At 34.9% G+C, this 12,101-nt stretch overlaps 4 non-coding genes across 4 annotated transcripts; all 4 read left to right on the plus strand.

Annotated features, from left to right (window-relative positions):
- The first annotated feature begins 379 nt into the window (after positions 1-379).
- Positions 380-450, plus strand: TRNAG-CCC (transfer RNA glycine (anticodon CCC)). The gene has a single exon. It is a non-coding gene; the product is annotated as a tRNA-Gly (tRNA).
- A 1,432-nt stretch (positions 451-1,882) lies between these two features.
- Positions 1,883-1,953, plus strand: TRNAG-GCC (transfer RNA glycine (anticodon GCC)). Its single transcript has one exon. It is a non-coding gene; the product is annotated as a tRNA-Gly (tRNA).
- Positions 1,954-3,271: 1,318 nt separating this feature from the next.
- TRNAG-UCC (transfer RNA glycine (anticodon UCC)) lies at positions 3,272-3,342 on the plus strand. The gene has a single exon. It is a non-coding gene; the product is annotated as a tRNA-Gly (tRNA).
- A 450-nt stretch (positions 3,343-3,792) lies between these two features.
- Positions 3,793-3,863, plus strand: TRNAG-GCC (transfer RNA glycine (anticodon GCC)). Its single transcript has one exon. It is a non-coding gene; the product is annotated as a tRNA-Gly (tRNA).
- The last annotated feature ends 8,238 nt before the right edge of the window (positions 3,864-12,101 follow it).

Here is a 12,101-nt window from a genome sequence, read left to right on the forward strand (position 1 = left end):
TTGCACTCACATGCACTGTGACCACTGAATATGAACCACGACTAAATACACAGATAGCGCTGTGTATTAACATGAAACAATTACGAAGACATATTTATAAATACAGTACATCATTTTTCAAAGTAATATCTCTTTCCGAACGTATTTCGTTCGGACACTACTGAAACGGATAATATATTAAAAGTAGTGTCCTATGAAGACATTCGTACAACTTAATATTATTATGTGTCAGTTGGCTAAAGCAAAGAATACAGTTATGAGGGGTATAACCGGATAAATACTTTATCTATACGGACAATTATTATATTTACTAGAAACGGGTAATGACGAGCCAGGTATAACTTCTATACAGTCGACTGTTTGAAATGTTCTTGTACAAGCATCGGTGGTTCAGTGGTAGAACACTCGCCTCCCACGCGAGCGACCCGGGTTCGATTCCCGGCCGATGCAGCTTACCTCTTTCAACTCCTATTTTATTTTTGTAAAGGTTTGCTCTATATTTTAAAACAACATACTTGTAACGGTGTCAATTGAAACTAATTCTTTACAATCACATCTTATTCTAGTTTTCCTAGATTTTATTTTTTGTAATAAAACATTTCAACCGCTCTTAGTTATAGCTGTGTCAAAAAAGTGTTACGCCACTCGAACTTACATCGAGACGGTAAACCAAAAACAATACAGTCCTTCAACTCATATAATCGTCTACAATTCTGCTTAGTGTCATTTAAAAATTATAATTTAGACGATATAATATTGCCCTCAAAATATTCGTATGCCTACTGAAGGCGAGATATGCAGCGCTAACATTTTTTTAACAATCTACTTTTAGTGACCGTGTCTCGATGCGAATAAATATTCATTTCATTTCACGAAATAGGGGCTAGTTTAGAGTGTCCATTTAATAACAAAATTGTTTCTAGATCAAATTTGATTATCCTTCTATCGAGTACTATAATCAGTTTCCTCCTTAAAAGAATAGGTAACGAGATGTTTCATTACTAAAATACACATTTGGTCGTCTCTTTTAGCTTAATCGGTCAATTAATGTAATTCCTTTGAATGCTCTTGTAATAATAATTAATGAGATCCGGGTAATATCGAGCCGGGTTTTATTTCTTTATTGTTTGTGTTTGAAACCCTCGCCTCCCTCGCGAGCGACCCGGGTTCGATTCCCGGCCGATGCAGACCAATTCTGCCACTGTTTTGTTAAGTTTGCTTTTTATTTTTTGCTTTTAATTTGAATTAGGAAAATGTTGTATAATTTCTTGTTATTGTTCGGATTGATAATGAAGCACATAGTAGTAGTCAGTAGAACACAGATACATTTGGGCGCCATCTCTCGGTGGCGGTGCGTACTAAACAGGTAACAAGTGGCTCGCTGCACGCTGCACCGTGCACTCACATGTACTGCATGTACAGTACACAGATAGCGCTGTGTGTACTACACTTGTATTATTAGCTCTTACATACTTGACACTTTTTAAATCTAATACAACTCAGTAAACATAATGAGCAGCAGTTTATGTTTAACTTTGAATGTTACGGTAACCGTATACCGTGGTTGTTGAGAGTATGTCTCACTCACAGAATTGTCCGTTGAGTAACCTTATATAAGTGTTATTGCGACACTATTTATAAAAGTGTATGTTGAATAGTAAAAGTATATTTGAAGAAATATATTGTTGAACTACGTTCCCTTATACAGAACGTCTAAGTATCACGCAAGTTGTCACAATGCAATAAAGATGCGGCGAGATAATGTCAATTACGTAGCAAAGCGAGTGACAGGATATTATAACCGGATAATTACTTAGATCCGGGTAATAGCGAGCCGGGTAAAACTTTTATGCGGTAGAGTATTTTGAATAAACTAGTACAAGCATCGGTAGTTCAATGGTAGAATGCTCGCTTGCCATGCGGGCGGCCCGGGTTCGATTCCCGGCCGATGTATCCCCCCAGGATTCTTTTTTGTATTTTTGTAAAGCTAAGTGATCTATATTTTAAAACAACACACTCGTTATTGAATCGATTCAAACCAATTGTTTACAATGACACCTTAGTTCTTTTCTTTTTATTTTGAAAAACATAAGATTTTTTACTTATTTGGCTTAGTTATTGTTGCGTCTAAAAGCGACAAAAGGTAAGATAATTTGTATGCTTCCTTTTTGTCAATACGGTATACTTTGTCAAACGGAGCCATTGTTTTAAAAACGTTTTTCAAATTTTAATTTGATAAAGACAATAAACGAGTTGTCTTTTTTCGTCTATATAATAATTTTTCTAAGTAAAAAAATGCACAATGTTTGTTTTCTATTATTTGTATAAATCTGATAAAACTCATGTTACATGTACACTGTACATGCATACAACACATCACGCCTGTTACGCAATAGCTATCAAAGATATTCATTATCACCTGTTTAAGCTAGATCGCCTCTATTTATGCAGTTTCTCTTAATGTTTCTATAACATGAATGACTTTGAGCCGGGTAACACTTGTATACACAAGCACCGGTGATGATATGTCACAGTGATCTATATAACACGTAGATAGCGCTGCTTGATCACACTTTACCGCACTTTCGCACTCGTTAGCTTTGGTCCTCAAATGAAACTTGTATAACGTGAGACATCGTCGTGTCTTAGCTATCGTTATACATACATTATTATCCTTCCACAAAACAATATACACATTACTAACAATTTGCTTGCTTTCAAATGCTGAATGTTCACGCTACATCGTTACATCCATGTAGGAACAAATATGAATACATCCATATACTTACTTTTTTATTACTTTTTGGTCGCACAGTAGGGTCTCTAGCTGAATGTGCTACAAAAAAGTAATAAAAAAGTAAGTATATGGATGTATTATATTTATTCTCTCTAGGAATTGCAGTAGTTTCTCTTAAAATGACGTGTTAACGTAGCTCTAACCCGTGGATTAAGGAAGCATCTTTGTCTCACTCGACACGGTGTGCGCTGCGTATGATATGCGATACGTATATTGCAAGATAACTTACTATCATGATATTTTTATATTTCGTTTAAACTTTGATCATAAATAATCTGATATTTGCTGTTTAATATAGAACATATAAGTGATTAATATCATAGAAGTTATGACAATGCCAGGAAGACATCTGTCTGACCTATATTAACAAAGCGAGTGACAGGTTATTATACCCGGCTAATTTTTTTTAATCCGGATAATAGCGAACCGGCTACAACTTTTATGTGGTCGAGTGTTTTGAATTAACTAGTACAAGCATCGGTGGTTCAGTGGTAGAACCCTCGCCTTCCACGCGAGCGACCCGGGTTCGATTCCCGGCCGATGCAGACCAATTCTGCCACTGTTTTGTTAAGTTTGCTTTTTATTTTTTGCTTTTAATTTGAATTAGGAAAATGTTGTATAATTTCTTGTTATTGTTCGGATTGATAATGACGCACATTGTAGTAGTCAGTAGAACACAGACATTTGGGCGCCATCTCTCGGTGGCGGTGCGTACTAAACAGGTAACAAGTGGCTCGCTGCACGCTGCACCGTGCACTCACATGTACTGCATGTACAGTACACAGATAGCGCTGTGTGTACTACACTTGTATTATTAGCGCTTACATACTTGACACTTTTTAAATCTAATACAACTCAGTAAACATAATGAGCTGCCGTTTATGTTTAACTTTGAATGTCATGTGTCAAACGAGTGCCAGGTATTATAACCGGATAATTACTTTGATCCGGGTGAAACTTTTACGTAGTCGAGTGTTTCAAATTGTGTAGTACAATCATCGGTAGTTCAATGGTAGAATGCTCGCTTGCCATGCGGGCGGCCCGGGTTCGATTCCCGGCCGATGCATCCCCCCGGGATTCTTTTTTATATTTTTGTAAAACACTTGTAATTTTATCAATTGAAACTAATTCTTTACAATCACATTTTAGTTCTGCTTTACTCTAGCTGTACTTTTCTTGATAAAACATTAGATTTTTCTCTAACTCTTTTAATTGTACGCTGTGTTAAAAAAGTGATAATTTCCTTCTTAAAAGAATATGTAACAAGATGTTTGATTTCTTATACAGGGTGTGGCGTAAATAATGGATAATCCTTTACCAGCGGATGGGCGACCACCCAACTGATCTAAATATCAAAATTTATCTCTGGCGCAAGTATCATAGTTTTTGAGATTTTGGCCATTTTGTGTGTTTTTTAAGAAAGCGATTTACGCTCGTTTTTTTTAATGCTGTGATCACAATTTAAGGCTTTTTTTAATCCGTTTTTTGCAAATAAATCCTGAATAGATGTGCTATTGAATCTATAATCTTGTTTTGTTATTACTACTTGTTTTTTATTTAAATTATGCATTCAAAGTTAAATTTTATAATCTTTCACAACATTTGTGCAACTTTGAGCACTTGTGGTGAAAAAAAAATGTATGGTGGCTTTACTGCCCACGCCATAAATAATTTCTAAATTTTATTAGAATTCTAAATTAGTATAACATGCAGCATTAATACCGATTATTGTCAAAATATTACAAAGAACTTAAATTATTAACACTTTTGCACTTTTTAGATCAGTCGGGTGGTCGCCCATCCGCTGGTAAAGGATTATCCATTATTTACGCCACACCCTGTATATAGATCTGGTCATCTCTTCTAGCTTAATCGGTCCTAATAATCCAATTTCTTTATTTTGATAATAATGATTTTGAACCGGGTAATGACGATCCGGGTAATGTTTCTATGTAGTAGAATGTTTTAAAAGTTATAGAAGAATCATCGGTGGTTCAGTGGGTAATGCACGCTCCCACGCGAGCGACCCGGTTTCGGTTCCTAGCTGGTTTCTGCATTTTTATACTATATTTTTTTTGAACATTTATTAGAGTCATAATAATATTTTTAAATGTCGTAAATGTGGGCTGGTCAAATATCTGGTCGGTGTGGGAACCGAACCTATGATACTCATGCTCAGTAGTAACAATGTGTACCCCATATTTTCGAGCGTGAGTTTTTATGCACTGCAACTAGCATCTATGAAACAGATGGCGTTGCTCGATGAAATTTGCATAAAAATGATTAGTTTTTGAAGTAAAGGTGAAGAGATGCAGAATTCACCCGAGCTGGGCAAGGGAATGAGAGAGAAGGGTTATACGCTTTGTACACCATGCCTAGAATAAGTCCTATGGCCTAGACCAGCTTGGGGACTATTTTTCGTCACCAATTTTAGTTTAATGCTAGAAAACTGATGTTTACCAAATCTACGGTTTGTTTTTTTATAAATTTTGCATTTCCGTCCTCTAATATAACGTGCCTAATAATATTTTACCTTAACCTATGTTTTGGATGTTTGTGAGAGGCATATCTTTATTTTGCTTCAAATTCAAAATGCTTTTTATTTCATAAACTTCGTTGTGTTTGAAATAGTCATACATAATACTTCTTTAACTGTTTCTAAGAAGCTAGTATATAGACGATAGATGACGACCACAATGCCAAGGGTGGAAACGTAGCCGTGAGGAAAAATCAAACAGTATTAAACGAAGCAGCCTATGTTTGATCTGGAATATTTAACAAAATTTCTGAGTTAAAGTAAGAAATAAACACCAGTTAAACTTCTTCCCCTATTTTTACTTTAAGGTGTTTAGGGCATGTTTTTCTAAAATCCCTTAAACACGTAAGGTACAATTTATTTCTATTAATACACCCGTACTCAGTCTCATGGATCTAGCTTTTAAAACCAAAGATCTTCTTTTCACACTACCGTCCCTACTTTATTCCCACATTACATGATTTTTCAAGAACACTGAAATACTATTTTATCTACTTCTAATCAAACCTAAACAGAAAGTTTCATACTTTTAGCTACAAACTTTCATCCAAAAATGTGAGGGCAAAGGAGATCATCCATTTTGGGCCTTTTTTCAAAGTGCCGGCCAACAAAAAAAAGTGGCATGTATCGATAGAGCTAGCCATTTGAAGCAATAGTTAGTATGGCACGAAACCGGTAGGATCGCTTTGAACCGAGTTATACAGGTTTGAAGATTCATAATATTCAAACATTAATTCATTTCTGAAAGTGCTGTGAAACGTAAAATAATGATTGATTTTGCTAGAATTAACTATCTAAAGCAAACGACCACTCTGAAGTTGATTTAAGGTCGTAAGCACACGTATCAACTCGGAAACGGGTCGTCACCGTATCAACTCGAGCTCATCAGTATTATTTGTATGTAATTCCCTACTGTAACACACTTATCGGAATCGTTATGTGATCGCCCCGGCTCACGACCATAGGAGTGGTTCGTATGCGCATTACGCATACACCAGCACCCAGGGTGGAGTGCAGGACTATGTGCAAATTCCGATAGAAGGGCGGGCATACCTTCTAAACCGCAACATGTGTCCTCATAACAAGGGCCCTCATCACAAATGGTGCCCGAAGCACAAAATATTGTTCCACATGCCGATGAGTCGGACATAACAACCCAACGGCAACGCTCTAGATGACCTCTTACCTAGACGATGGTTTGTTAGTTGCACACAACCAAGGGTGCGGCCCCTTAGGTGCGAGTTTGATTCCCCCGGCGCCTCAATGCGTCGCAACTGGACTGGTCACTGGCGACTAGCGCAAGGTCAGCGCATCCTCCCTTAGCGAACTCAAGGGGCCGAGTGCGTGAGTACGTGTGCTTACGACCTTAAATCAACTTCAGAGTGGTCGTTTGCTTTAGATAGTTAATTCTAGCAAAATCAATCATTATTTTATGTTTCACAGCACTTTCAGAAATGAATTAATGTTTGAATATTATGAATCTTCAAACCTGTATAACTCGGTTCAAAGCGATCCTACCGGTTTCGTGCCATACTAACTATTGCTTCAAATGGCTAGCTCTATCGATACATGCCACTTTTTTTTGTTGGCCGGCACTTTGAAAAAAGGCCCAAAAATGTATGGAGCGTGGATGATCTCCAAATTTGCGAAAACCCTATCATAGTGATAGGGTTTTCGCAAATTTGCCCTCACATTTTTAGTTTCAATCCCATAAATTGAGGCTGTGCGTTGATATGTCAGTCACTAAATCAGTACATATTTCCTTATACTTATATAGGAATACTGGTTAGATGTTAATGTATTATACTTACTTAGTTACTCGGTGGAATTTGACTTGAACAAAAGTAATACATGTCTATTAAAACATCTTTTGAAAATCCAATTTGTTAATAGATACTTATTGTCTTTCTATTTAGCCAACATCCACACACCGTAACATATACTCTCCCTGAGTAAGTTGCTTTATACGGGCCTTGTTGTCTCCTCCATCGCAGCCCCACACACATGGCGACGTCGTCCGTTTAGTTGGGGCTCTTTATAATAATAAATAATAATAATCTTTATTTGCTAAAATGTGGTACATTAAAGGTGTTAACAATTGGTATTAAAGTTCAACACATTTGCCAACAGTTCTGGCATGCAAATCAGGTAATTGTGGTTATACTTAAATTAAAATTATTTTGCTTATTATATTATAAATTAAAGTAATCTAAACATGAGATCAATTTAAAATTTTAAGATTACTACTAGTACTTACAAAAGAAACATAACAAAATAAAGCTATAATAAAATGCAATAAAAAATAATATATTAATAACAAGTTACACTATTACATTATACAAGTACCTATACACTATTATATTACACAAGTTACACTATTAGGTTCATCTAACTCCTTTCAAATTATAAAACTTACATGGATTTTTTTCCAAAAACTCATTTAATGAGTAATAACATTCTTGTACTAGCCATTCTCGTAGATCTATACAAAATCTTTTATATGGCAAGGTGGTAATCGATTTTGGCAACGAAGTATAAATAAGAGGAGCCATATATATACAATTCTGCCTGAACATTTCTAGTTTTGGAGTTGGTATTACAAAGTCCATTTGTGTGAGCTTTCTCTTATTTGAATTATCTCGGGATTCAAATAATGTTGGATGGGCCTTTACAAGTTTAGCAATTTCATAGATGTATATGGAGGGGGTAGTTATTAATTTATGCATTTTAAATAACGGCTTACACGACTCAGACCATTTGATGTTAAAAATTGCACGTAAACACTTCTTTTGCGCTATAAGTATTCAAGGGAGCTCAGATGAGTTTCCCCAAGCCACTATACCATATCGAATTATGGAAACGACATAGGCATGGTAGACCATGAGAGAGGTATGAGTAGTTGTAACATCTTTTATTTTTCGTAATGCAAATACAAATCTATTTATTTTACTGCAAATCATGTCAATATGATCTTTCCGAGTAAAATGTTCGTCAAATATAACACCAAGAAATTTTGTACTATGAACTTGTTCAATTAATGTATTATCGTATGTTACATTGAGTTGCATGGGTTTACTTCTGTATGTTCTGAAATTGATAAGGTTTGTTTTGGAAATGTTAATTTTTAGTTTATTATAATCTATCCATTTAGTGACATCAGTTAAGGCCTGATTTATTTGAGCGTCCATTGTTAGGTCTTTATCACACTCTATGATGATGGTTGTGTCATCTGCAAATAACACACTTTGAGCCTTTATAGATTTTGGTAAATCATTGATATAGATTAAAAATAAAAGCGGTCCGAGTATACTTCCTTGAGGAACTCCGCAGGTATTAGATCGCGGCTCAGAGTCGAAGGTATCTATACAGTTATTTATACTATTAAATTGAGTTACTCTTGTGATTTGATGTCTATTGCTGAGGTATGATTCAAACCATTTTTGTGCAGGACCTCTAATCCCGTATTTATCTAATTTGTCTAGAAATCTCTCAGTATTAACTAAATCAAATGCTTTACTAAGATCAAGAAATAGGACTGAAGTAGGTACTTTTGAATTAATATTATTCATTACAGTTTTCAAAAGAGTAAAAATTGCTATGGTAGTAGATTTATTTTGTCTAAAGCCATGTTGTTCATCACAAAGTATATCAAATTTGTTCAGAAATGTCATTACCCGTTTGTAAACAATTCTTTCAAATATTTTTGATATGACTAGAGTTAATGCTTTAGGCCTGTAGTTGTTAATATCAGATTTAGAACCTTTTTTATGCAGTGGTTTTATTACTGACAATTTTAGTTTGTCGGGAAAGCAACCTTCTTCCATAGATAGGTTAATTATGTGTGCTAAAGGTAATGCTATATCACTAGAAATTAATTTCAAGAGTTCGGTAGTAATATTGTCGTAACCTGCAGATTTGGTATTTCTTAGTGAATTAATAGTTCGATTTACTTCATTTGCATCAGTAGGTTCTAGAAATAAACTATGGCTGTGGATTTCAACATTAAAACTATCATTGCTTGAATTCGATGTATTATTATTACTATTTAGGTCAACAAAAAAAATATTAAATTTATTGCAAATATCGCTTCCCGATGTTAATGTTATACTATTATCTACAATATTATTTATATGTTCTCTCGAAATAGTATTTCCTATGTTGTGTTTAACTACATCCCATGTAGCTTTTGCTTTGTTCTTTGAGAGTGCAATGTGTCTCTCATTACTCACAGACTGTAAATTATTCATACACCGCCTTAACAATTTTGAGTATTCTTTATATTTGCCCTTATTTACACTATTTTTTTCTAGATAATATTTAAATCTTAATGACCTTTTGGTTTTAGCACTTATTCTGATTCCTTCGGTTAACCACTTAGGTTTATTGTTGTAAATATATTTTTTAATTTGAATTTGTGGAAAACAAAGTTTATAAAATAATGTCAACAAGTCATGAAAAGTATTGAAGGCGCTATTTGTGTCAGTACTGTCATATACTTCATTAAAGCTTAAGCAACTCATATGATCTACAAACTTAGTGACATTTTCCTTACTTAAATCATGTATGTTGATAAAGAAATGATTTTTCTCTTTAATTTTAATTTGAGTACTGACTGTAACTAATTGAGCGGTGTTATGATCTGATAAACAAGAATTGTATGTTTTACCACTTATCTCAGAAGACATGTTCGTAATGATATTATCAATACATTTACTTTGCCGAGTTGGCTCATTAATTTGATACTTCATACCATAGTTAATTAATAAATCCTTAAATGCTGCACTTATCTTGTCTGAAAGGAGAAAATCTATGTTAAAATCACCACAAATCACAATGTTTTGTTATTTGTGTTGAAGCATCAGAAGTAATTTTTCAAAGTTATCTAGAAAAAGTTGTATGTTTGAGTTTGGTGTCCTATATATGCATATAACAATTAGTTTAAGCTGTTCAATTTCAATTCCACATATTTCAAAATGTTTTTCAATAGCTAGTTCACGAAATTAGCTAATTTCAGTACTATTATAACCATTTTTACACAAAATACTTTCTCGCAACCCTCGCTCGTTCCATGGCCAGAACGTTACTGCTTAGACCCATCTCTCTGTTTCCATCAGGAGCTGTTTCAAATTGATTGTAATGCCTATACCTACGACTGTTTGTGAACCTCGGTGCATACACTAGGAGTGGCACCATCGAGTATCGAGAGTTCCTACGACGCCCGTTAGAGGCGCTGTTTAGTAGCACGATTCTGTATAGTCGGAACCATCGAGTATCGACAGTTTGACATTCAAAATGAAGTGCCAAACGACCGCTAGAGGCGCTGATTATATTTTCATACAAAATTTTTCGATAGCTAGCCGGTTGTCGGTAGTCGATAGTGGTAGAAAATCGAGCCATAGTTTGTCTAATGTAAACTTATTGAAGTTATTATCGTATTTGAGTGTTGTTGGTTTTTTATTATATATTTAATTTAAACTACTTAGAGTCGTTCGGGGTAACTGTTCGCAGTGGGTAAGTGAGCGCAGTGCCTATATCTTCTGATCGGGGTGAGGGGGGCGGGTGACTGTTTTGGTCAATCCTAGCTACAAACGACGCGAACTAGTCCCGACATGTCAGTGCGCCGCACCACTCTTTGTTGTTTATTTATTTGCAAAAAACTGTTTTAGGCTATTTAATTGTTTCTTTCTTGTTGTTTGGAAAACATTCTGACACGCAAGATTGTAAAGCAACACCAGGAAAGTCATATTTTTTTAATTATGTGGATATTGTTGTTGAAATTTGTAAGCGTGATATAAAGTTATATTCATTACTTTGGACTCAGTGGTTCTTATATTAAATTATGGGGTCTGCGGGAAAGTGTGCGCAGGTAAGTGGGCGCACGCGCACGCTTGCCCCGGATTCTTATAGATAATAATAAATTTATATAATTTTAGTACCAAATAAACTCTTATTTACTTATTTGTTTTAGTGTAGCGCCAAGCTTCGAAATTATATTAGAAACATACCTGAACTTGCGCCCGTTACAACAAATCGCTAAAGCAAAAGCTCTAATTGAACAGGGTAAAAGTAAACGTACTGCAGCAGGAGAAATTGGTATAAGCGAGTCATGTTTTCGCAAAAGACTTGAATAAAACGTAGCTGCATCTTCAATGGGTCGGTTTAAGTCAGAAATAGTACAAATTATTTAATTTGATTAATTAAGTTTATTTTTATACCTAGAATGTTCAAGTAGTTTTGTTGGTTTCCTGTTTGGAATTTCTGAGGAGGACATCTTTGATTCTGGTTAATTTTCATTAAATTTACTTACTACAAAGGATAGATAATTTTGGTGAAATAGTTTAATTAATATCATTTATTTCGGTCAAATTAACCAATACGTTCACTTGCCCCTAGTGCGTCTATTTACCCCATAGCTGAGCGCACACTTACCCACAACACGGGTCAAGTGTTCGCATTCCGACTTTCAGTTGTTTTTGTCTGTTTGAATGAAAACTAATATACTTACAGATTTGGTTTGTCTTCCAAATTGTAGTCTAATAAATGTTTATTTTGATATGTTACTTTTATTTTCCTGATTACACTGCTCTAATTCACAATGTGGTCCCAAAGGTGAAAGTGCGCACAGTTGACCCGAACGACTCTACGTATCGTTATTTTTATCGATTGTTACAGATGTATGCATGTGTACAAAATATAGAACATATTATGTGAGTTCTTTTGATAAATGATTATATTATCATTCTAGTGTTTCAATCTGTGTTCACGATT

This window comes from Anticarsia gemmatalis, chromosome Z (assembly GCF_050436995.1).
Source record: "Anticarsia gemmatalis isolate Benzon Research Colony breed Stoneville strain chromosome Z, ilAntGemm2 primary, whole genome shotgun sequence".
NCBI classification, from domain to species: Eukaryota; Metazoa; Arthropoda; class Insecta; order Lepidoptera; family Erebidae; genus Anticarsia; species Anticarsia gemmatalis.